Source organism: Bison bison, unplaced genomic scaffold (assembly GCF_000754665.1).
Source record: "Bison bison bison isolate TAMUID 2011002044 unplaced genomic scaffold, Bison_UMD1.0 scf7180017864251, whole genome shotgun sequence".
NCBI lineage: Eukaryota > Metazoa > Chordata > Mammalia > Artiodactyla > Bovidae > Bison > Bison bison.
The window spans coordinates 1,666,315-1,691,757 of NW_011494823.1; the positions used below are offsets into that span (position 1 = coordinate 1,666,315).

Consider the following 25,443-nt stretch of genomic DNA (forward strand, 5'->3'; position numbering starts at 1 on the left):
GCGGGGCGGGGGGCAGGCTGGCCGGGTCCCAGTGGGGGCACTGGCGGGGCAGGTGGCTGAGCAGCTGCCTCTCCTCCCTTTGCAGCCTCCAGGGCGGGACCCACGGGGCACCAGAACTTTGTCAGCCAAGGCTTGCCCTTCTTCCTGTGGTGGTCGTGGGAGTGGAGCAATCAGGAAGGGAGCCAGGCCTGAAGATGTCTCCTTCTAGAAGCTTCCAGGACTCCTCCTCTACAGATCCACAGCCCTTACTTGCCTGCTGTGGTCTGTGGATTGGGTTTATGTAGGTCTGCTTCCCTTGCTAGCCAGTCAGAAGCAGATTCTCTGCCACCCAATTCTCCCCCTGCTCCCAGAGTGCCTGGCACAGAGTGGGTGCCTCTACCCCGTCCCAGGAGAGCCAGTGCAAGCTGCCCCTTAGGCAGGTTACTCAATCCTTGTACCTGTTTCCCTCTCTATAAAATGTCACCAGTAATCACAGTGTTGCAGGGGTTAAATGAGACGATGGGAGGCAGGTGCCAGGCCTGACACACAGACTCTGGCAGTGTGAGTCCCCTTGCCCGTCCCCCCAGTTGCTTCGTGATCAAGTGACTCGGTAAGAAGCTGATGGAAGAGCCCAGCCACTGAGGCTGGGAGGGAGGGTGTGCCAAGCAGCAGGGAAGGCTTCTTCCAGGAGGATGCTTTGCCACCTGGGGAGGACTCTGGAAGATCGGATTTGGAGAACTGCCACTCCCACCACCCTCCCAGTAGGTAGGCCAAGTTCTAGGCAGAGGTCAGGACCAAGAGGGATGTCCAGGGACCTGGTCCTTCCCAGACCTTCACAGCAGGAATGACCCAGTTGGGAGGAGCCGTCTGGAGTCCAGGTAGCAGATGCTGAGCAGAATGAATCCTTCCTTTAAGGGAAGCAGTGTTCATTTTGTCTCCCTCTCCCCTGCACACACACATGATTACATGTTACAAAACATAACATGACTGGAGATTTTGGTCCGTGAGGGGAACAGACATTCAACAAGTAAACACAGATACAAAACCTCCAAATTGTGAAAACTGAGCTCCCAAGGCAGGGGCCGATCCCATGGACATCTGTGGATGGTTAGAGGGCAATGCTCAAATCACAGCCCAAGTGCACACTTTCTGGCCATGTGACTTGGGCAAGTGATTTAACCTCTCTGGGTCTCAGTTTCTCCATCTGTAAAATGGGCACAGTTATAGTTGTGGTGAGGATTAAATGCATTATTCATGTAAAACACTCAGAAAAATGCCTGGCACATAATAAGCACTCAGTGCATACGTGCTGTTGTTGCCTGTATCTTGAGCACCTACCGGAGTCTGAAAGAATAGGTGCTCAGCATGGACGTAGGGAATGAGTCCCAGGCACAGGGCAGCTGCCCTGGATAATGAATGAATATGCGGCCTCCTCGGGAGGGGAGCACACAGAAGCAGTGACAACACACAGTGTGGCGGAGGCCAGGGGCTGGGTTTGCTCAGTGCAGGGCAGAGATGGAGTCCGGAAGGGCTTCCTGGAGGCGGTGCTCCTGGAACTGCATTGAAAAGTATCAATTAACACGCATACACACGCACTCACCGGAGAGGTTCCTGTCCAGGAGGAGTCCCTGCCTGGGCAGACCCTGGGTCTGCTGGACTCCACAGGCCTCCATCTTCCCCCTGCCCCACGCTGTCTCGCCGGATCTGTGACATCCTGCTGGAGGGCACCAAGGAGGCAGGTGGGAGAAAGTGTGGGTCGAGGTCTGAGAGCCTCAGCTCTTCCCAGGCCTGGGACCAAATCTCCAACAGAAAAGAATAAACAGGCCTTGCTTGGAGATCTTTTATCTCTTGCTCCCAAAGCACACCCTCCGGCAGAGGTGGTCTTCCAGCGTTAATCCTACAGCTGTTTAGCTTTTGAATGAGTGAACTCTATGTAAAAGAAAAAAAGGCCTTGAAGAATTTGCCTCACCCTCCCACCCAGGAGGCTCAAAGAGAAACTTTTCTTCCACTGACAAAGGAGCCAGGACCCCCCAAGTATCTTTTAAAAAGTTCACCCCAGAGGCACCCTAAAATCAGGGTCCCCTCACACTGCCTGAACTCACAGCTGATGGTGGGCCCTAAGGACACGACCTTGGCCCTTATATTTTGCCTGGTTTTTGCCTCTCTTGTAAAATGAGGTCAGGGTAACAAAGCCCTTCTTTCCTTTATAAGGTGTGGGGTAGAAGAAGTTATAGTGAGCATCTGGGTCCATGGCTCTCAAATTTGCTGCACACACTAGAATCACTGCAGAAACTTTTAAAAGTCCTGCCTGGTCCCCACTCCTGGGGCAAGACCTACACAACAATAGTTTTTAAAGCTCCCTAGGTGACGTCAAAGCACAACCAAGACTGAGAACCACTTGGCTACCCTCTGCAGCATGCCTCCTACCGCATCCCCGGGTGATAGCCGTACATCTCTGAGACAAGGAGCTCGTTGCTTCCAGGGTATTGCCCTCCCTGGAGAAACAGGGACTGGAAAGACTTTGCAATCTGATAAACCTAGATTCCAACACCCCTCTGATCCCTGCTTGAGTATCTTCTCTGAGCCTCAGTGTCCTCATCTGAAAACAGAAGTAACATCTCTCTCTGAAAGGACCATAGAGACCAAATGAGGCCATGTGCAGGAAGCACCAGTGTGGCACTGGCCATGCCAGCAGTGTGCCATAGAAGGTCACAGACAGTGGCAGAGCCTGCTGGACTCAGACCCTGGGCTCCCCCTGCATTGCTCTTTCTACTGGCCCAGCCACCTGAAGCTGGGTCTTGGAGACGGAGGCTGGCGTGGGGAGAGATCAGCAGCCAGTCTTGGGGCCCTTCCCATCCCCCTTCTCTCTAAGAGATAAGACAAGGCAGCAAGCATTTTGTCTTGCTTGGTTTTGTTTTAATGGCCCAAGAGTCAAGCTCTCCTTAACAATGAAGCCTTGTCTGAATCTGCTTGTTTTTCCAACCCGGACACCCAGTTGCACCGCCTGCTTGGGGCCCCGTCCCACCTGGAAGAACTAAAGAATGCCAGAGGTTTTTTTTTTTTTTTTCATCTCGGGGAGGGTACTGGGGAGACATTGGAGGCCTCTGTGTGGCCCTCACCAATAATTGACCCCATTTAAGTCAGCTGCCTCTGTTGAAAGCCAATCCAAGAAAATTATTTCAGGGTAGTTACCAGGATGGGTTTCAGAAGCAGAGAAAGTCGCATTTGAGCCCTGGCTTTGTCACTTACTGGAAATACAACCCTGGGAGAGTCATTTCAGCTTTGCTTTTTGAGCACCGGTATTCTCTTCTGTAAAATGCACAAATAGGATGTGCAACGTCCTTGGGGAGGTTCTGAGAAGTGAATGAAGTGCTTGGTGTATAGTTCACAGTGCCTAGCGTGTCATGAGTGCTCACACTGGCCGTGGTGGACCTCAGTGAACTCTGCCTCCTGCCTTCATGGCCCAGTCCTGCTCCCTGCTCCCAACCTGCTCTGAGTGCTGGCCCAGGCTGAGAGAGCGGAGGTCTGCACACTTAGTAACATGCCCCCTGCAAACCCCTATTATGTAATCATTTGTTCCATGCACATTTAGAGGGGACTCTGAGGGGGAAAGAAAGACTGCAAAAAGGGGTCACTGGCAACAGTACCTGGTCACCTCTGCTCTGGCTCAACAAGGGAGGGTGTATGAGCCCAGAGTGAGCTGCTCAGACAACGGGGTGTGGCAAACCAGCAAAGGGAGCACAGCTGCAGGGGGCCGGTTCCTGCCCAGGGCTGCAGGTACCCCAGGAGGAAGTGGTCAGCTATCAGGACAGAGGCTCTGGCCCGCAGGAGAGGGACCCAGGTAACCCAGGAGCCCCAGTGGTGGAATAAAACTTCCACTCCCTTCTTTCCTCCAGTCTCCCATTGGGGTTTCCCACTGGGTGAACCTCCCAGAAACCAACAGCAGATAACTCAACACCTCAGCCTCCAGGGGCCCCGATGCAAAGTGGGCTGGGCCCAGAGAGGCAAACAACAAACACAAGGCTTTCAGGTAAAACCTATGAGGTGCGCTGGACTCACCCTCCACGGGATGCAGTTTAGGGCTCATCTTTGATACTTGAGTTTATCCCTCTCAAAGGGGATCTCAGCCCCCACCCCAGAGCATCCCATCTTCCACAGTGTTCTCTGAGAGGAGTGCTGGGGGCACCCATCTTTCTATTTCTGCCTCACCAGAGGGGCCTGAGCACCCCTTTGAGACTGGTGCCCAGGCCCCTGGCCGCCATCCCCACCACTTGGCCCAGCTCCACTGGTCCTCAGAGGACCTAGCTGTGAGTTTCCAGCGTGTGTCTCTGTCCCTTTTGGTCAGGAAGCATGGAATAGTGGTTAGAATACAGGCTCTAAAACCAGACTTTCTCCTGAAATCCTGACTCTGCCGTAATATGGCTGGGGGGCTAACCACTGTGTCCCTTAACCTCCCTGTGCCTGGGTTTCCTCGTCTTTGAACTGGGAATAGCAGAGAGTACCTCACAGGGTTGTTGTGAGGATTGATGAGTCAATGAATGGAAAGTGCCTGGGACGGTGCCTGGTGAGCAGGAAGTGCCCAGGAAATAACGGTCTTTACCATTATCACAAATAAGACAGTGGGAGCCGAGAACTCACGATGTGGCCGGACCTTTAATGAGAGGACGGGGACCGTCACCGCCCTCAGTCTAGACTCTGCCCCGGTGACGAGGGCTGTGACCGTTCCCCACAGCCTGACCCCGCTGTGGACACTTACCTGTCAGTTACCTCCCCCCGCCCCACGTCCTCCCGGGCAAATCACGTCCTGTGAGAAGTAGCCTCTCGTTCTATTAAGGTTCAGTGTCCGAGAGCAGTCGCCAGTCCCCCGCAGATACCAAGGGATGACCATAATCAAATAACTGATTTAATGTGATAAATGTCCAGGGTGTTTTGAAAATCAAAATGGATATTTGCTTTTTTTCTGCTTGAGAATAAATGGCTTATTTGTCAGAAAAAAAAGAAAAAAGCAGTTGGATGAGATGTCCCCAAGTTCTACCACCAAGTCTGCATGAAGAGCTGGGAGGAAGAAGACTTGGGTGTCGCCACCCTGAAGAAGCCCCAAGGCTGGGGTGGCAGGGAAGGGTTAGGGTGTGGTTCAAGTCTCTTCCTCACAGGGCAGGGCAGGCAGCTCTGAGCAGGATGCAAGCAAAAACACAGGAGCTCGGAAGAGAATGAGAGAAGCCGGGGGGCTTCATGGAGAAGGGGGCATTTGAAATGAATCTTAAAAGATAGGCTAGGAACTCTACTGGTCTGAATTGGGTGGGAAGGGTGTTCTAGGAAGAGGAAGCATAAGGCTCGGAAGCGTGGCCCTAGGGGCTGCAGCAAGCAGAGCTCGAGGAAGACGCTCCAGGCTAGAATGATGCTCCAGGGTGGAATGATGCTCTGGTGACACACATGGCCTCTGGAATCAGACAGACATGGGTTTGAATCCCTGCTCAGTTTCTCATTGAATTATTTCTTATTCTTTGACTGTGGGCAAGTGGCCTGGCTGCTCTGGCCCTCTGCTTCCCCAGCAGTGGAACAGGGCTAAGCCCTTCCAGGGCCCGGTAGTGACTTGGAGATTGCTGAGCGTGGCTGGAGGAGCCAGGCCTCCCCTTCACTTGTTGCTGCAGAGGAGGCAGGGACCTCGGGGCTCACCCTGGCCCATGCCTCTTCCCCCTAGGTCAGGCTGCAGGTAGCTTCCAGGGTGGTCTTACCAGGGACAGCCTTATCTCAGGAGTCAGGCAAAGGCTACGGGGAGGCTGGCGTCAGATGAGCTCAGGGGCATAGTCAGACAGAAGATGTATCGGGCCATATTGCGTGGAAAGTGTCTGGAGGCCTTTGGGGCGTGGCGTTGTGGGGACAGCAGGGCAGTCCTAGAATGCAGAGCCCTCTCCTTAATAGCTGGCCACCACTGAGCACTCCCTCTTCTCCCGGATGGAAATCTCCGACAGACTGAGGAGGAGCAGCGAGATGCCAAGGGTGGGTGTGGTCGTGCCTTGATCTCAACCGGCTGCCGTGTCAGTCCTGGCTTTGCAGCCCAGCTCTGCCTCTTTAGAGCTTTGAAGACACTGGGTAAGTTACTTACACTTTCTGAGCCTCAGTTACCCACCTAGAAAGTAAGGGTAAACAGAAGAAAAGGGTAGCCACACTTACTTTCCAGGTCTGTTCTGAAGCTAAAATGAATTAATGGATGAGATGCGTGCATGCGTGTTAAGTCACTTCAGTTCTGTCCACCTCTTTGCGATCCCCTGGACTGTAGCCTGCCAGGCCCCTCTGTCCCTGGGCTTCTCCAGGCAAGAATACTGGAGTGAGTTGCCATGCCCTCCTACAGGGGATCTTCCTGACCCAGGGATCGAATCCACGTCTCTCATGTCTCCTGTATTGGTGGGCGGGTTCTTTACCACTACCGGCACCTGGGAAGCCCTGATGGATAAGACAGCATCTTGTATTTTAAAAAAATATTTATTTATTTGGCTGCTTGGGATCTTCCTTGCATCGTGCGGATCTTTCATTGTGACGAATGGACTCTCTAGATGTGGCACTTGGGCTTAGTTGCTCCAAGTCGTGTGGATCCTAGTTCCCTGGCTGGGCATCCAACCTGCGTCCCCTGCATTGCAAGGCAGACTCTAACCACGGGGCCACCAGGGAAGTCCAAGCATCTTGTATTTTAGAAGAGAGTCCACAACCACTTTTATCCTGTTTCCTTTCTACCTGCACTGTCCGTTTCTAATGCTGCCTCAGGAAGTTCTTTCTTGTGTCTAACTTAAGTCCACCATGCTGCAATTGGAACCTCCTTCCTTTTGTTGAGGCCTGTGCAGAAGCAGGCTAAGCCCATTCTGTACAGAAATGTGCCCATCAGTACCTTCAGTGAGTGAGGCAGGGAACAGCAGAGCAACTGGGTGCTGGTTTTCAACCTCTGTCTTGGGAGCCCAGTTGTCAATGGCCAGCGCCTTCTGACCAGCATGATGTGGGGGTGGGTGCCTCATCTTGACTGTTTTCACTGTTCTTCCTCTCTGGGTTTTATCCATGCTCTAAAACGGGGACCCAGGGGTAGTGGAGAGTGCTCTGGGCTAGGTCTCAAAGGCCTGGGTCCCAGCACCCACTTGACTCCTGACTTTCTGTGTGGCCTGAAGCCAGTTAGCAGCCTCTCTGGGCCACAGTAGGTCTATGAGGATGTCTGTGCCCAGGGTCCCAGATGTCTCCAGTAAAGATGGGTACAGTTCAGCTGAAGCCCCCCTTTCTGTTTCTCATTTACCTGGGCTCCCACCACCCTGGGAAGTCAGTAAATTAGGGTCCTGCTGATGGCAGTGGTGGTAGGAGCTGAGCTCACCTCTCAGGCCGGGGCTTCCGAGAGCAGGAGGGGCACGTTTAAGATTAGACAGGGAGTGGGAATGGGGGGATTCCTTGTGGGTAGGGCAGCACCTGCCTCCTCAAACAGGGATTTTGAGAGCCTGGATTTCCTCCTACCCACCTAAACTCATCCCACAAAAGGTCAGTTATATTTGTCGAGTCCCTCCTCCGAGCAGATCCTTTCCCACGTGAGGTCTGTCTACTTTAATCTCTCTTTTGTGGGTGGGGTAACTCAAGGCTCAGAGAGATGAGGTGACTGGCTTGTCAGTGGGACCAAGGAGCCACGGGGCTCTTGATTCTGCCCAGCCCCTACCCCCATTCACACCAGGCCTGGCATCTAGGTCCTCAGCAGAGGAGGACCACAGGGGTTGTCGTGCGTGAGTCCGTTTTCAGTCTGGGAGGGCACTGCATGGGCTGTGGGAGGTTGCCCAGGGCTCCTGGGACTGCCCTTTCCCTGGGAAGAAGTTGGTCAAGGAGGTAGAGGGATCGGGAACCCAGGAGTTCTGGGTTGCAGCTAGTTCTCAGTGCTCCTGTGAACTTCAGTGTTTGTTTTCCTGGAGGATCAAGACTGATTTCTCTTTGGTTTTGATCACAGGATAGTTTACCTTTTACAAAGCAGTTTGCTATTCATGATGTCACCGAACCTTAGCGGCCATCTGTGAGAGGCAGCGTGGGACTTGCTTGGGAGGGCCAGAGAGGGGGAGCTCTGGAGTCAGGCAAACCTGGGTTTTAATTCTGCTGCTGCTGCTGCTAAGTCACTTCAGTCGTGTCCGACTGTGTGACCCCATAGACGGCAGCCCACCAGGCTCCCCCGTCCCTGGGATTCTCCAGGCAAGAACACTGGAGTGGGTTGTCATTGCCTTCTCCAGGTTTTAATTCTGGCTCCCACCAACTCTCTGCCCTCAGGCATGTGAGTAACCAGCTGAGCCTCAATTTGCTCATCTGTAAAAGGGACAATCGTTCCCCACCACAAATAGCAGCAGCTGTCCTGCTGGCTGTGTGCATTAGATAAGGTCTGTAACCACTGGTCCAGTTCCTGGTGCAGAGTAGTACTTTAAGTGATTTTTTTTTTAATCTGCCCCACTTTTTGGATGGGAATGTGGAGGCTCAAAGAAGGAAGGTCACTTGCCTGAGGTCACATGGTGACTTAGCTTGGTCCTCCAGAATTCCTGTCTGTAGCTTTTTTCTCCAGCACCTCCTTCACTATCCTCAAGTGACCCAACACTTCATTAGTCTATCCAGGTCTTCAATGTGTTACACTGTCCGATGAGGCCTGGTATCCCTTCCCCCTAGTGCCTAACAGCACTTACCTGGCACACAATAGGCACTTTCAAAATGTTTGTTGGGACTTCCCTGGCAGTCCAGTGGTTAAAACTCCGTGCTTCCAGTGCTGGAGGGATGGGTTCCATCCCCAGGGAGCTAATATCCCCGTGCAGCTGAAGAAAAAAAGAAAAAAAACAAAGTTTGTTCTGTGCATGAATATGTTGATAAGTTGGTATAAAAATGTAAAGTGTTAGTTGCTCAGTCATGTCCGACTCTTTGCAATCCCATGGACTGTAGCCCGCCAAGCTCCTCTGTCCATGAAATTTTCCAGGCAAAGATACTAGAGTGGGTTGCCATTCCCTTCTCCAGGGGATCCTCCTGACCCAGGGATCAAACCCAGGTCTTCTGCATTGCAGGCAGATTCTTTACCATCCGAGCCTATTTTTTCAGGCAGCTAAGGCTTGTGTCCCTGAGGCTTCCTCCTACTTCCTGTTCCCTTTAAAAACAGCCGTCTAATAGTTTGGGTTGGAAACCTTTTCGAAAAGGAGTGATGGCTTCCTTTCCCTGCACGAGGCCCACGTGGTTAACTTCCTGGGACGGTGAACACTGACTGCTTTGCTCGGAGAGCCGAGACCGGCTGAGACCCCACAGGTTTCCTGCACCCCGTGACCCAGGACTGCTCTCTTGTTCAACAACAGTTTCTGCCTTTGTGGGTTCCTGACTCTTCTCTCCCTGCCCACACATCTGCCAGGTCCAGCACCTCTTTTTCCTCCCCTCTTGCCCCTGTGTGTATTTCCTAATTTGCTGCTCCTTCCAGTTGGGGACTGAGAAATGGGACAACTGAGCTTATTAGAATTGCTTCATTGATTCATTCACTCGTAGCTATTCAACTAGAAATTTTTGTCTCTGGGTCTTGCATCCATCATCTATCCATCCTGATTGAGGACCTCTGCAGTGGCTTGTGATCAATCAAGACATGACCACACCCTCCCAGGAGCACACATAGGTATATCATGATGTACACAGCACATGCCGGCCCAGGACTTTACAGTTTATAATCCACCTCTGCCTGTAGCACCACACTGCATTTTCACAGCAGCCCTGAGCATAGCATTATCTCTGTTTTGCAGACAATGGAAACTGAGCTCATCTGGAGGAGGTCCCTTGCCCAGTGGTCAGCAGGGAGCACAGAACTTCAGTGGGAATTCAGGTCTCCAGCCTGGCCTGTGACCTCTTCCCTCTCCTGTGCTCTGTTTGCAAGCCCTGTGATGCCCCATTCATTTACTGCTTGTGTCACAAAGCTGGGGCAGGATCATCTGCCTCTGGATCGGCCAGCGGGGAGTGTGGGCTTGCCTTTAGCACACATACTAGTCCTGCAGTGGGCCTGGGCCCACCATCTGGTCCACGCTGCCTGGACTGTGCTCTGCGGAGCCCTGATTCCCTGGGATGGTTCTGGGCCCCAGGACGCGTAGATTTGGGAAATGTAAGGTCACATAGCTCAGAGCAGGGTTTCTCAGGGCCTTTACTGTGTTGATGTGCACGAGGGATCCCCATCCTGTGGCACGGGTGCCACCAGCCTTTCCCAAGCTTGCCTGAACACACGGCTGCTTTGTTGCAGAGCAGGGACTGGAGGCTGATAGCCTGGAGAAAACTCAGGGGAGAGCTGTTCTGTATACCCTCACTTTCCAATTTGACACAGAAGGCTTCAGCTAGAGCTTGTTTCTGCCCTGGGCAGCTTACCTTTTGAGAGAGGATCTGCGGGAGAACCGTTTAGCCCCAGGAAAGAATTGGTAATAATGGTGGAGTTTCAGGCAACAGGAGGAAGTGAATGGTGGAGATATTTTGATTCTTTCATCCACCAAACACACATCTCTCAGACGTCTCCTGGGTGCCAGGCGCGCAGCCAGCATTTGGAAATGCCAAGATGCGTCTGACTAAGAACCTTTCATTTCCTTGTGCCCACTAAGGGTTTTTAAAGAAAGACAAATACTAGCCCTAAAAGAAAGAAGTGTTTTTGTTTTTTATTGTTAGGGGTCTTCATGGGAGGTAGGTGGGTGATGCAGTTACTGCTGAGTTCAGTGGCTCTGTAGTCCCTGGTTCAGAGGTGGGTAAGGGAGACAGTTCCAGGAACATTTACCCTAGACAGAGTTAATATTGCTCCCATATTACAGATGAGGAAACTGAGGCTCAGAAGTCAAGTTGCTTACCCATTTTCACACAGAAGGAGTTCCTTGATGTTGTCAGGAGTGAGGGGAGGCTCAGAAGAGGGAAGGAGCACTTCCCTTGGGCTCCGTTGGCCTGAGCTGGGCTCAGGAATCTGGAGTTAGTCTCTGCACAGAAGAGCAGAGGTCACCTGGGGGTTGGAGGAGTAGACAGGCTCTGGCCAGCCGGGAAGGCCATTCTTGGAAAGGCAACAGCCTGGAGCACAGGTACAGAGGTGGCAACCGGGTAGGTTACACCTTCTGGACCCTGTGTAAAGCCTGGGGTGATGGAAGCAGAGGGAGGAGAGGTGGGATGTTGGAGATGGGGCTGGAGAAGCTGGGCAGCTCACAAGGGTCCAAACACCAGCTGAGTGGGAGCACCTTGAGGGCCAAACCATTCATCCCGGTGTCCCCAGCACCTGGCTGCTGCCCACCTGGAGGTTTGTGGACTGACTGGACTCTTCTATCATGGGATCTTGGACAAGTCCTTTCCTGCTCTGGACCTTGAGTTGCTCTTGCTCATGGTTGGGCTCAAGGTCACCTAGTATGTCCCTTCCAGCTCTGAAGGGCTCTTGGGAATTCTTGTCATGTGTGCTGGGGAGGACCAGACTGTTTATCCCCCAGCTTTGAGGTCTCCTGGGAAGCCCTAGCAGGGCAAGGGCCAGACATTTGCCAGGGCAGAGGTCAGGCTGACTCTGCTGGAGGAATTCAGTCCTCATTCTCTCTTCCTTTCAGCATCCAGTCTGCTGAGCTCAGGATGAAGTGCCATGGTGTCCTCATGGATGGCTCTTCTAAGGCCCCAAACTGGGTGGCGGAGGGGAGTTGAGCTAGATAGGGGTTGCAGGTTGCCTGCATGAAGCAGCTTGGTGCAGGATAGGAAGCTCTGCTGCTTCTGTGTGAAAATGGGTAAGCTACTTGACTTCTGAGCCTCAGTTTCCTCATCTGTAAAATGGGAGCAATAGTAACTCCCACACTGGGTTTCTTTGAAGATTCAATGAGATAAAACTTGTGAAAGCATATAGTAAACTGACCCTCGCCCCCCACAATCCCCCAGCCCTTTGGGGACTCACCCCTTTCCCAGAAGTGCTCCCGGGTGGCCACTCGCTAATCTCCGTGCAGGCTTCTGTAGGGTATACTTTATCCAGGCCAAAGCGATCAGAGCCCATGAATTATGTACATGTTGCACAGGCAGGCCAGGCCTGCGTGTTTGCACTCCTGTGTATGTGTGCCTTCTGACAGGAGGAAAAGCAGTGCTAGGTCCTGGGACCAGACACCACCCCTCCCAGCTGCACCCCAGAGGCCTGCAGAGTGTTGAGTCTGGCCCCTGGGAAAGGGTGGGGCATGTGTCAGAACGCTCCTTCCTCAACTTTTCTGTTCTGCTCACAGACTGGATTCAACAGGCTTGTCTTATCCGGGGGACTCTGGCCTGTGTCCCTGAGGGCAAAACAAGACTGTCACCCTCCCTCCCCTCTGCTTCCCAGGAGGTGTCAGTGGGAGCAACTCAGGTCTCTGGTGTGGCTGCTGCTTTATTTCAACAGGGCCTGGGACACCCCTCTGGGGGACCTGCAGCCTGTCACACGGAGTGCTTGGTCAAAGCCACCTGTCCAGGATGGGGGCGCAGAGGTATAGGGCTGGGCTGCACCCAGCCTCCATTCCCCAAGAGCTCTGAGGGTCCCTCTCAATGCCCTTGTTCCTGAGTGGCTCCCAGATGGTGTTCTGTCCCCACCAGGGCTGGGGGTTGGAGGTAGACAACTGGCGTCACAGATGTTCCCTCTGCTTCCATTGGCACGGGGTTGGGGGCAGGGGAGGGGGTGGGCAGGGAGAAGGATATAGTGAGGGGGCAGCATAGACTTAAGGAGTTTATTGAAAAGAGAGCCCAGTGGATATAAATATCTATTCTTTCCCACCCCTCTGGCTTAAAAAGCCCTGACACACCTGAATTCTTGTCCCAGCTCCACCCCTTACGTGTGCAACCTTGAATCTGTGACATGGTCAGTCTGAGGCTCAGCCTAGGCTGTAAAGCTTTTGAGGTTGGTGTGCGGTCAAATCAAACTACCCAGCAGGAGGGACACCTTCTGGTGCCAGGTACTTAGTAGGCCACTGATTTGCAGAAAGATTTAGTTCTAGCCCAGAACAAAGCAACTGGTTTTTTAGATACTTGGTCTGTGATCTCTCTCTAAGCAGGAAAGAGGAAATTTCTCTTAAGCTCCATAAAATGATCAGGGCAACTTAGATACATTCTCCACTCATGAGCCCAGCAGGGGAGGCTCTGAGTCACCTGGGCATTCTCTCTGGGATGGGGCAGCCCTGACTCTGCATTCTTGCCAGTGGCCTAGGGCAAGTCCCTGACCTCCTTGTTCCTGTAGAAGGAAGGTAAGCGACGCCTAACTCTCAGCATTGTGGAATTACCTGTACAACTCTATTGAAGGATTTCCCTGGTGGTCGAGTGGCGAAGCCTGTGCTCCCAATGCAGGGAACCTGAGTTCAAGTGCTGGTCAGGGAACTAAATCCCGCATGCCTCAACTAAGAATTTCCATGCCACAGCTAAAGATCCCTCATGTTGCAACAAAGACCTGGAGCAGTCAAAACAAACAAAAAAAACACACTCTATTGGAAAGCAAAAAGCACCACTGATACATAGTGAGTGCAGGCCAGTGGCTCAGGAAGCCAAGGCTGTGTTTGTTCCCTGTTCTGGTGACCAGCAGGCTCTGTGACGCCAGCTCAGTGAAGCCTCGTTTACTTTCCTTAATGGGACAGCTGGTTAATCAGCCTCTGAGTATTTCTGACAAATGCCCCTGTGAACTGACCAACACTGGATCAGCACTCGCCAGACCTTGACTCTCCTTGTGCTTAGCTGGCCAGCTTTGGGCACAAGGCCATGACCCAGCATCCCATCCCCTGATTCTCAGCTCGTCCCTCAGATGACCCGATATAGCAGTTGCTGTGCTGGCGACGGAGAGCAGGACAGAGCTCTGCCCCTGAAGCCTGGTTCCGGGTGGGCAGAAAGAGAGGATTTAGAGAAGGATCAGTGGCGGGGACCCGGTCAGGGCATGGGGGACAGTCGGTGGGAACAGTCCTGCCTGGCTCTGTTACCAATTCCCTGTGCCTTTGGGCACTTGACCTTTCTCTCTCTGGGCCTCAGTTTTGCATCTGAAAGAGCATGTTGGGGAAGGTTGTCCCAGGAAGCTGTGAGCTAACATGAAGCAGTGTGAGTCAAGGAATGATCTCTGAAGCCAGCCAGGCCTGGAGTTCTCACCCTGGCTCCTCCACGTCCCAGCTTTGACCTTGGACAGGTCACCTAGCCTTTCCAGACCTGTCTGACAGGTGTATGCTGGTCCTGCTAGCCCAGGGCAGACACTGATAGTGGACGCCCTGCCCAGCAGTGTCTGGTGATAGTGGGCCTCAGGGCAGCTTCGGCCCATCCCCATCTCCTTTCCCTAGGAGGAAGTTCCCTAGGAACTCTTGCCCCCAGCAGATCTGGGGGGCCGCGGACTATTGCAGATCCCAGTGCTGAGTCTAGTGAGCTGTATGTGATGCTCGTGCCGGGGACTCCAGGATCAGGATGGAGCCAGCCATCCTCTGCCTCTTAAAGGGAAGGGTGGGGAGTGAGTACACTAAGCCCAGCCTCAGATATTCAACAGCACCTTGGAAACTTGGTCGTTTAGAACCATGGAATCTTTCTGTCCCCAACTCTTGGAAGCACTGAATCATGGAACCCTAGAATCTTGGCTCTTTGAAATCAAGACTTTGAGAAGCAGACTAGACTCAAAAGTAACCTCATGGATCCTCTGATTCACATCTCCCCCTAGCCCAGGCGACCCCTCTGTGGACCCCTGGTCATCCAGGGTCAGGGCGCCCTCATGCAGGCCTCAGGCTTGAGTCGGGTCACCAGGCTGCCCGCCACCTCCTTGTGGTCATGACTGACCCCAGGCCCATGCCCCAGGGGCTGGTAGCACTGACAGGCAGCTGGGAGGGAGTTCGGTGCTGCTCAGCTAAGAATAGAAGGCTTTGTGCGATTTAAGTAGCAGCCTGATCATACCAGGCCTCCCAGCCAGGCCTCAGAGAGCTTAGGAGGCAGGATCTGAGGCTACCGTGAGTGCCCCCTGGGTGAGGGAGGGAGAGGGTGGATGGAAGGTGCTGGGGCAGCCACTGGGCTTCCCTGGGAGTTCTCTTCCATTTCCACGTGGTGATGATTTGACTTTTTCCATCAGGCGAAGCTCTTTGCTCCTCCCTTCTCCTCCCTGCGGCTGGCTGGGGAGCATCACTCAGCATTCCCCTAGGAAGGCTGAGGAACATCTCTTCTGGGAAGAATTCAGACAAACAAACCAGCCTCTGAGAGGAACAAACAGATCGATGAAAATGACATCGTCTGCAAAGAGAACCGATGGTGGTGGCCATTTATTAAGCACCTACTGCATGCCAGACCTTGGGCACAGCGTTTTGTGTCCTTGCCCTCTCTGACCCTCACAGAGGAGGTATCTGTGTCCCCGAAATGCAGACGAGGACACTGAGGCCCAGGTAGTACATGGCAGAGCTGGGATTGGGACCAGGGACCGTCCCACCTTGTCTGTTCTGGGAACAGAGGATTCCTGAGTTAGGGGAGAGATGAGAGTCGGGGTTCTTGGAGAGAGCCCTGGGCATGGAGGGCTCTATCTCTCAGTGCAGTTGTGTCACTCCAGTACTGGATTAAGAGGTGGGATTGTGATCCTATCACAGCGTAGCAGGCACTGGCCCCTGTGTGTAGAGTTGGAATGAAACCAAACCCCTTCCTCTTTGAAGTGGGCAAAGGCTGCCTAGGGCAGGATCATGAGGCTGCCGCTTCTTTTTTAAATTTTAATATATTTGTGTATTTGACTATACCAAATCTTAGTTGTGGCATGTGGAATCTAGTTCCCTGACCAGGAATTGAACCCGGGCCCCCTGCATTGGGAGCTTGGAGTCTTAGCCACGGGACCACCAGGGAAGTTCCAAGGCTGCAGCTTCTGATTCTTGCTCTTTTGACCAGTAGTGTCCTGGTGCCCTTTTTGGCAGGTCACTGGTACCTCCCACCTCCCCTCCCTCTCACAGATTATTCCCAGTGAGAACTGGAAGGAATTCTGGGTAACCTTCTGATTGTACAGATGGGAGAACTGAGGCCTCTGAAGAACAGGGATGGCCCGAGGTCATGAAGTAAGTGGGCCTGGGAACATATAGTAGGTGTTCAAGAAATTCTTTCTGCAGGCCAGGCCAGTGCTTGTTCCCCTGTGGGGTGCTGCATCTGTGTGGAGATCGTGGGGACCTGGAGTGGGCTGGGGTCTCAGCTGGATCCTGAGAGTCAGGAAGGCAAGGGCCAAAGGCCCCAAGCCTTTGTCTGTATGCCCCAGACTCATCTATGCTTGCCCCAGCCCTGCCCAACTCAAAAGTCCCCTCTTCCGTGAAGCCTGCCTGGACTCTCCCCTCTAAAACCTCTCCTAATCTCCCCCTCTAACCCAAGAGTGGGATTGTGGTTCAAAAAAACCCATAACTTAAAATATACTATCTTAATCATTTCTAAGAATACCATTGATACTCTTAACTGTATTCACATGTTGCACAGCAGGTCTCTAGAATGTTTTCATCTCAAACACCTGAAACTCTGTACCCACTAAATAATACCCCCTCATCTCCCCCCCAGCCCTGGGCACCCGCCATTCTCCTTTCTGTTTCTATGAATTTGATTCCTGTAAATACCTCGTATAAGTGGAATCATGCAGTGTTTGTCTTGTTGTGATTGGCTTATTTCGCTTGGCATAATGTCTTCATGGTTCATTCATGTTGTAGCATGTGATAAGATTTTCTTCCTTTTTAAAGCCAAATAACATTCCATCGTATGTATATACCACATTTTGTTTATCGATTTGTTCGTCAATAGATCCTTAGGTTGCTCCTGTCTCTTGCTGCTGTGGAAAGAGTAGGAGTTTTGAGGTTGAATGGGCCTGGGTTGGATTCCTGGTTTCCAGCACCAGTTGAGTGGTAAGTGTGCTAGTTGCTATTGGGTCACTTGATATTGTACCGGATTAAATTGCTGCAAGGATTAGAAATGGTGCACAAGAAAATGCTCCAGCATGCAAAGAGCCACCAGGGAGTGGTAGGGGGATTCATTCTTGTTATCTGCTTTCCTCCTAGGCACAGATCCCTTTGGGGGTTTGTAGGACCCACATACTGAAGTTCACCTCAGCCCCTATCCACCAGACCAACTCAGCATCTGGTGAGTCTTGGAACAGTGTCACTGGAGGTGGCCTGGATGGGAGGGGAGTTTGGGGGAGAGTGGATCCATGTATACATATAGCTGAGTCCCTTTGCTGTTCACCTGAAACTATCATAACATTGTTAATTGGCTCTACCCCAACACAAAATAACAAGTTAAAAAAACAACAGCAGCAACAGTGTCATTGGAGAGCACCTGGGACCAGGGACTTGTCCTAGTTCACACAGCTAGGCCTTGGCCATGCCAGGGTAAGAATAAGGTCTCCCGCCTCCCAGCCTGGCACTTTCCCATTGCAGGCTCCAGGATCCGCAGGTCTTGATCTTAGGAGGCACTGGCTCTCCAGGATTGATCCTGCAGCATGCAGGGCTGAGGGAGGTGGGGAGCAGGGAGGCAGACATCTCAGGCTCATCCATGAAGGGCAGAGGTGGGTGGCATCTGCCAGGCTTCCCTCATTACCGCCTTCTCCAGGTGACAAGGGGGTCATGTTCAACTCATTTGCATGGCTTGGGCTCGTCTAAGGCCCTTGCCTTGCACCTGGGAGCTTACTCTGCTTTCATTCACACTCACTCAGCTATTCTTTGCGCATCCCTTCTCTTGGTTGTTTATTCTGCAACCACTCCCTGAGGCCTGCTGTGAGCCTGCAGACCAGTCGGACCTTGCAGGCTTAGTATGGCATGGCAGTGAATAGTGTGGACTCAGGCTAAACTCCCTGGGTTCAAATCCTGGTCTGCTGGTTACTAGCTCTGTGACCTTGGGCAAGTTGCTTAACCTCTTGGTGCCTCAGATTCTTCTGCTTTAAAGAGGAGACAATCATGTTCTAGTTACTACTGTTATATAACAAATCACCCCCAAACATAGTGACTTTATGTAAGAACAATCACTTGATTACCGCACAGTTTCTATAGCTCAGGATTTAAGCTGGGCTCCGCTGAGCAGTTCTGGCTCAAGGTTACCCATGTGGTCTCTGGGCTTTGCTTCTCTCTGAGCTCATCTGTGCTTCCCCACAGTATGCATCCCATTTGATGACCTGGCCTTGGAAATCTTACAGTGTCACTTTAGCCACCAGTCCTAACCCTCCCAGATTCAAGTCGGGGGTAATAACATAGACCCCACCTCTCCATGGCAAGAGTGTCAGAGTTCTAAGGAGAGTGTGTGGGCTGGGAGTTATTAGTGCCAATGTCTTTGGAAATACAGTCTGCCAGAAGTGTAAGATGAATCAAAACACAGGAAATATCTAGAACAAAGCCTAGGCGTTGTAAACAAATGGTAGCCATACATAGTCAAGGGTGATTTTGACCAGATGCAATTACTCGTGATATGCTGACTTTAGGACCTGACTCCTACTGCTAACTGGCAGCATTCCCCATTTAGGTACTGAGGGATCTATAGGAGTTCGACAAGCCGAGGCTAGTGGGAAGGCATTCCATGCAGGGGGAACTGGTTGTGTAAAGATGTGGAGCTGGAGAGTGGAGTCCCTGGGGCAGGCACTTAGCCCCACTTGGCTGGGGCGCCCATGTGTGGGAGGCCAGGATGGTGAATTGAGGCCGAACTGAGAAGAGCGCACTATTGGGTTGGCCAAAAAGTTCGTTTGGGTTTTGCCATTTGGCCGATCCAACGTAAAAGGTTTGTTTGATGCCTTGGGTCCCAGGGAGCCCTTGGGTGAAGTATGAGGGGCTGGAGTGCCCCCCTGGAGGAGCTGCTTCTGCATTGGCATCAGCAGGACTGGGGCGGGGGTGTAGGGAGAGAGGACAGGAATGAGGGGACTCATACCCAGGTGTTTGCCTGGGGTGTTTGCATCAGCTTTGCGTGTGCTGTGCACACCACCCGGCTTGCTTTCCCAAGTATACTGGATGCACGTGTGCATGCATGCTCAGTCGCTCAGTCGTGTCCGACTCTTTGCAACCCCATGGACTATAGCCCGCCAGGCTCCTCTGCCCATGGGATTCTCTAGACAAGAATACTGGAGTGGGTTGCCATTTTCTTCTCCAGGAGATCTTCCCAATCCAGGGATCGAACCCGTGTTTCCTGCGTCTCTTGCATTGGCCACCTGGGGAGCCCAGTATATTGGATACTTTGCCGTTTATTCTCTGCTTAGATTGGCTCTCCTGCAGAGGAAGGTAGAAGATTGCCACCCTCTGGGAGGATGATTACCTTGGAGGAGGATTCTGAAGGAGCTTGGCAGCTGGCAGGGCCAGAGAATATCCAGTGGCCACCTCCTCTGTCCCCACACCCTCATGGAGAACAGCCCCGGCACCCCTCATTGTCTCCCCTTCCTCCTCTGCCACATTGCTGGGTCCAAATGGAACTGACCCTGAGGGTCGTGGTCCCCAGCCCCGCTTACATCACAGGTGGGGAAACTGAGCCCTGCTGATTTGCTCCACATCCCATAGGAAGTGAATGGAGGAACCCACGCTGGCCTTCCGAGTGGCTGTGGCCACGTTCAGTGGTCCTGGAGGCTCCTCCCTGCCAGGGCCTCCACTTGCCACTCCCCATCTGCCTCTGAGGTCAGTGCATCCCTCCTGAGGGAGGTCATGGCTGGGAATATGATTTCAAGGAAAAAAACGAGTCTTAGCAGCCGTGTGGCCCTGCCTCACCTCGTCTCTCTGATCTGTGGTTTTCTGATCTGTAAAAAAAAGTGTGAGAACACTGGCCCCAGCTGGGTTGTCTTAAGGATTAGATGAGCCCCCTATGCTGACCTCTTATCTTTCTGATGCTGGGGCTGCACCTGGAAAGGAAGCTGCCGGGGGTTACTCAGATGTGACGTTTGAGCTAAGATATGGAGGCACGGCAGGGCTAAGGCTGAAAAAGGAGGGGACCATGGTCCTGAAAGCTCTGAGCTGTGATTGGGCTGTGCAGCCCTCCCCAGTATATGAGAAAGTGTCCAAGGGGGAGATTGGGGTGCTGTCCCCTCTGGGGGGCAGCCTCCTGCCCCTAGCACTGAGAGGAAGGATGTGATGAGGGAGGGTTTCCTGGAGGAAGAGTTTGTGGATACTGAGAGGGAAGGAAGAACTGAGGCAGATGGTGGTTCTCTGGGGTCTGGCCTTCCCCAAGTCCCTGCACTGCAGCTGTGAGATCCCGCCCTGAGCCCTCACCCAGCCAACCTTGACTCCTGGAGCCCATGATGCCCAGGGAGGCTGGTACTCCAAAGGAGACAGCGGTCCTAGTCCATGCTGCTTCCAGGAAGCTGTGTCTATGGGGCCTGTCTGTGCATCTGCGCATACCTCCGCAAGCCTGTGTGCTGGTGCTGAGTACCCATAAGTATTTGCCTGGGAATGCACTCTTGGTGTGTTTTTGTATGTCTGTGTGTATGCATTTGCAGGCCCCATGTGACACCTCCTTGTAAAAGCAGACAGGTTAGAATGCGTCTAAAAGGGGACAAGGAGATCAAACAAGTCAATCCTAAAGGAAATCAACCCTGAATATTCATTGGAAGAACTGATGCTGAAGCTCTAATACTTTGGCCATCTGATGTGAAGAACTGACTCATTGGAAAAGACTCTGATGCTGGGAAAGATTGAGGGCAGTACTGGGAGGCTCCCGGAGGAGGTGTCTCTACCCAGAAGGCTGGCTGCAGACAGCAGGGGCAGAGGAGGTGGCCAGGTGGCAGCCCAGTGCCGCCCTGGGTTCTGCCAGCCCCAGGGCCTCCATCCACACTGGGTGTGGGGAGGATTGGGGGTCATTACCTGCAGATACTTTTTTTTGGCCTCATTGTGCAGCGCATGGAATCTTAGCTCCCCAACTAGGGGTTGAAGCTGGAGCCCCCACCAGCACAGTCCTAACCACTGGACCACCAGGGAAGTCCCCTGTGAATACTTTTGACCTCCTAGGAGGCAGAAACCCTACAAACTCAGAACATCCTGGTAAACCAGGTCCCAGGTCAGTGGTTGAAGCTTAGGACTCTGCAGGGTTGGCTTTGCATTGCTTTGTCTCCATTGCTCACCAAAGTGACTTCATAGATGCTTCAAACCAGCAAGGCCTGGGAAGGTCAGGACATTGATTCGCTTGCTTCCAAGGGTCCATGACCAACCCCATCCCTGGACCAGCTCCCAATTACTGGGAAGTCCTTCCTCTGGATCTAACATAAGTCTTTCCTGCTGTGTGCTCCCTTCTCGTGAACTTGTTCAACCCTGCTCTGTGGAGCCAAGCTCATCAGCAGGCCGCTTTGAGTGGCGGCCAGTATTTTTACAACTTGTTTTCATGAAGTTGGTTTGAAGTCTCCCTGCATTCCCAGAATGTCAGACCCGCCCTGATTCAGAAGGATTGACCAAAACAGGATCTGTGCCAACGAGAAGAATCTAAGGACTTAGTCATCCCCCTTGGATCATCTTCATATTCTCCTGCTTTCCTTCCAGTAAAAAAATAAAAAGAAAGATTAGCTCAGATGGCCAGGAGGGATGTAAATAGATGATGCTGATGGTGGACAGGAGAGGTCAGTGTTCAGGCTTTGCAGGGGCCTGTAACCTCAGATATGTAGATGACACCACCCTTGTGGCAGAAAGTGAAGAGGAACTAAAAAGCCTCTTGATGAAAGTGAAAGAGGAGAGTGAAAAAGTTGGCTTAAAGCTCAACATTCAGAAAACTAAGATCATGGCATCTGGTCCCATCACTTCATGGGAAATAGATGGGGAAACAGTGGAAACAGTGTCAGACTTTATTTTTTTGGGCTCCAAAATCACTGCAGATGGTGACTGCAGCCATGAAATTAAAAGACGCTTACTCCTTGGAAGGAAAGTTATGACCAACCTAGATAGCATATTGAAAAGCAGAGACATTACTTTGCCAGCAAAGGTCCGTCTAGTTAAGGCTATGGTTTTTCCAGTAGTCATGTATGGACGTGAGGGTTGGACTGTGATGAAAGCTGAGTGCCTAAGAATTGATGCTTTTGAACTGTGGTATTGGAGAAGACTCTTGAGAGTCCCTTGGACTGCAAGGAGATCCAACCAGTCCATCCTAAAGGAGATTAGTCCTGAGTGTTCTTTGGAAAGACTGATGCTAAAGCTGAAACTCCGATACTTTGGCCACCTCATGTGAAGAGTTGACTCATTGGAAAAGACCCTGATGCTGGGAGGGATTGGGGGCAGGAGGAGAAGGGGACGACAGAGGATGAGATGGCTGGATGGCATCACCGACTCGATGGACGTGAGTTTGAGTGAACTCTGGGAGTTGGTGATGGACAGGGAGGCCTGGTGTGCTGCGATTCATGGGGTCGCAAAGAGTCAGACACGACTGAGCAACTGAACTGACTAACTGAACTGACTGAGCTCAATTCAAGCCTGTGTTCTGCTGCCTGCCACCTAGGGGTCTTTGACAGTCTCTGAGCTCCATAGCCTCATTTCTGAAATGGGAAAACGAACAGAACCTACCTCATAACTGTCGGGGGTTGGGGAATCTAGAAGCAGACCCTGAGACAAGAATTCATGTGAAACTGAGTTACTAGGAAGTTTTCTGGGGGAAGAGGAAAGGGTTGGGAATTACTAAGAGCATAAGAAAAGTGGAACCAGAAACAGAAGGAGCAGCAAGAGCGTGACTTCAAGCCAAGCCCCTGGGAGGGGAACTTGGCTGAGCTCCCAGAGGTGGCTGCCAGGGGCAAGGTCGCTGCAGAACTTAGACCTCGCCCAGGGAGGTCCCTGGTAAAGGACCCCTGAGGCGCAGCTGTGCCCACAGGAGAGGGGATTTAGGCAGTTCTGATGGCAGCTCACCCATAGGCCTCCACAGGTGTTGGCTCTCAGGAGGAACAGAGACCCAGGATGGTGAAGGGGTCTCAGGGGATGTGAGTGGGGACAACAGAGGCAGAGTTCTCCAGGCACAACCTGGCTCTGAGGGAGCACTGTTAAGTGTCAGCTCTTCCCTCCTGTTAGAAAGGGGGTGCAGAGTGGGTGCTCCAGGGTCATGTGGTCAGCAGCCAGAAGGATCTTCTGAGAGCTGCCCTGTGCCTCTCTTCTGCCCCCAGCCCCAGGCGCAGTCTCTGTCCCTCAGCACCCAGAGGTAGATCCCTCAAGAGTGCCCCAGCCCCCAGGACTCTCCCTGACTGCTTCACTTCAGGCAGTGGCTCCAGCCCTAGCAGGGGTGACATCACCCCTGATGTCCTGATGTCACCCCTTCTAGAAAAGTCTGCCTCTATGCCACCCCCACCTCCAGCCCCACCGGCACTGCAGCAGGGACTGGGGTCGACCAGGAGGTTGCACAGAGCCATGGAGCCCTGAGCACCAGGGAGGAAGTTGAGGCCAAGGAGCCCATCCCCCACCTGAATTGAATTTGGCTTTTCTTCCCAGCCCAGCCCACCCACTCGGCTGTGTCTACTGGACTTTTTCCATAGTGCTCAGGGATGGCTCATGGAACTCGTGTGGGTTAGCGTATCCCAGGAACAAATAAACAGAAGTGGTGTGTCCAGGACTCTGACTTTGATGGCTTTAGCTGGTGATGTCAGCCTGGGTCGACCCTGATGGAACTTGTCCCAGTCATTCTCCTGCACCTGTGATAGCCCAAGGGATGTCACCCTAAGCTGGCCTCTCCACTCTGGCCTTTGAGGGTCTAACCCCATGGAGCATGACAGGTCTGGATTCTAGTCTGACTCTTTCACCTGCTGTGTGACCTTGGACAAGTCACCTGCCCTCTCTGAGCTGCAGTGCCCCCTGTTTCTCACCAAAGTTTTATACATGCCCACCTAAAAGCAGATGGTTTCAGCATGGTTAATCCCTGCTTGATTCATACCCCGAGAGGTGGAGTGATTTGCTTCTGCTCATATAACAAAAAGGTGAAGGTGAGAGGGCCAGGATCCACTCCCCCCAGCCTCCCATGCCTGCTTATCTGAGCACCCTGACCAGCTCTGCTGTGGTCCCTACCAGCTCCAGTCTCATTCAGAACCTGAGCTAACCTCCCAGTGGCCAGGATGAACTGAAACAGACACCAGAGTGGAGTGTCACTGCTGTTGAGTCAATTAGCTAGCCCCTTGTACCACATATGATGTAAGAGGTTCCATGCTCAGATGGGCAGGATCCTGATTCACCGGGCTTAATGTCTAGTCTTCTGCAAAGCTGCCCCACCCCCATCCTGAAGCTCGGGGAACCTGCAGACCCCAGGGGTGAAGGTGGACATAGGGTGGAGGGCCCAGAGGAGGAGGTGGCCTGAAGCGCCTGGTCCCAGGAGCAGGCAGGAGGGGCTGACGACTGGTGGGTGCAGGGGAAACAAGTCTGCTTATTCTGCCTAGGCTAGGCTAGGGGGTGGCTTTGATCCACCGCCAAGGCCCCCCTGGCCCTCTGGCCCAGGCCTCCCGGGGCACACCAAAGAGCTCAGGAAATATGTGTTGGTGACTGGATTTGTGTTGTCTAGACGCTTGGGAGTCAGGTAAAGTATGAATCCTGGCTCTGCTGCTTGCTTAACTGTGCCCTTGAGCGTGCGACCTAAACCCTCTTGAGCCTCTGCTTTGGCATCTGTAGAATGTGCTGTAATGCGAGGTTAAGAGGGGTAAGCTAGAGGACAGACAGGGAATGTCGGCCTCATACAAAGCCGTGGCTGGCCCTCCATAAATGGTGGACGGTGTCTTCATAGAGGGACTCCGAATGCGCCAGGCCAAGTAGGAAACAGGAGACAAACAAGGCCCCATCGCGTGGTTCGGTAGTTTGCAGTTTACAAAGCCCAGTCAGGTCCTGCTCACCGGGTCTCCCCTAAACCCCACGAGGCCGTCTGGGCTGAGTTGTGGCATCTCCATCTGACAAATGAAGACCCTGAGCTTAGAGATGAGGCCGACCTGCCTTTCAGTGGCCCGGCCACACCCAGAACCCAGGTCTCCTGACTTTCACTCTCCTGCATGTTCCTCTGCCTTCCCCCCTTCAGAATGCAGGACCTGCCTTCTGGAAGCTCTTTATGAAAGATGCTGAGAAGGTGGAGGGCAGGGAACAGGGAGAGTTGTCAGCTCAGATGTCAGGGGGCTGAGGGTGCATACTGGTGGCTTTAGCCCAGAGTGGGTCACTGTGACCGGTAGGACCAGAGTGAGGGGACAGGAGGGGTCATGGGTAGAAGTAAGCTGAGTGAGAGAAGTAAGAGAGTAAGCTGAGTGCAGAGAAGGAGAAAACCGGTGGTGAGGTCCACGGGTCGTTCCCTCAGTCTGAGCCAGTGGGCACTCCCAGCCTGGTGAACCAGCAGCAGCTGGGCCCTCCTATCCAGGTCCCTGTGCTGGGTCTGTGGGAGATGGCCCTCAAGTCATGGCCTCGGCCCTTGAGGGTGTATGAGTCAGCTCCAGAAATAAGGCCCACGTCTAAGCATGGGGACCTTTCATGTGAGAGCACTTTCTAAAAGGCAGACTTAGGAGGACAAGGCTGACTTCACCACCCAGCTGATCCTCAGCGAGGAGGAGCCACCAGCTCAGGTGGCCTGAGCCCCTACACGTATATAAGCATTTCAGTG

At 52.9% G+C, this 25,443-nt stretch overlaps 1 protein-coding gene across 1 annotated transcript in view; it reads left to right on the top strand.

Annotated features, from left to right (window-relative positions):
• Positions 1-25,443, top strand: part of GDPD5 (glycerophosphodiester phosphodiesterase domain containing 5) — a 90,987-nt gene that overhangs the window by 4,757 nt on the left and 60,787 nt on the right. The window contains exon 2 of the mRNA XM_010847563.1: positions 16,959-17,040. The gene's annotated coding sequence lies outside the window, so the exon portion shown is untranslated. The remainder of the gene's footprint in view (positions 1-16,958; positions 17,041-25,443) is intronic.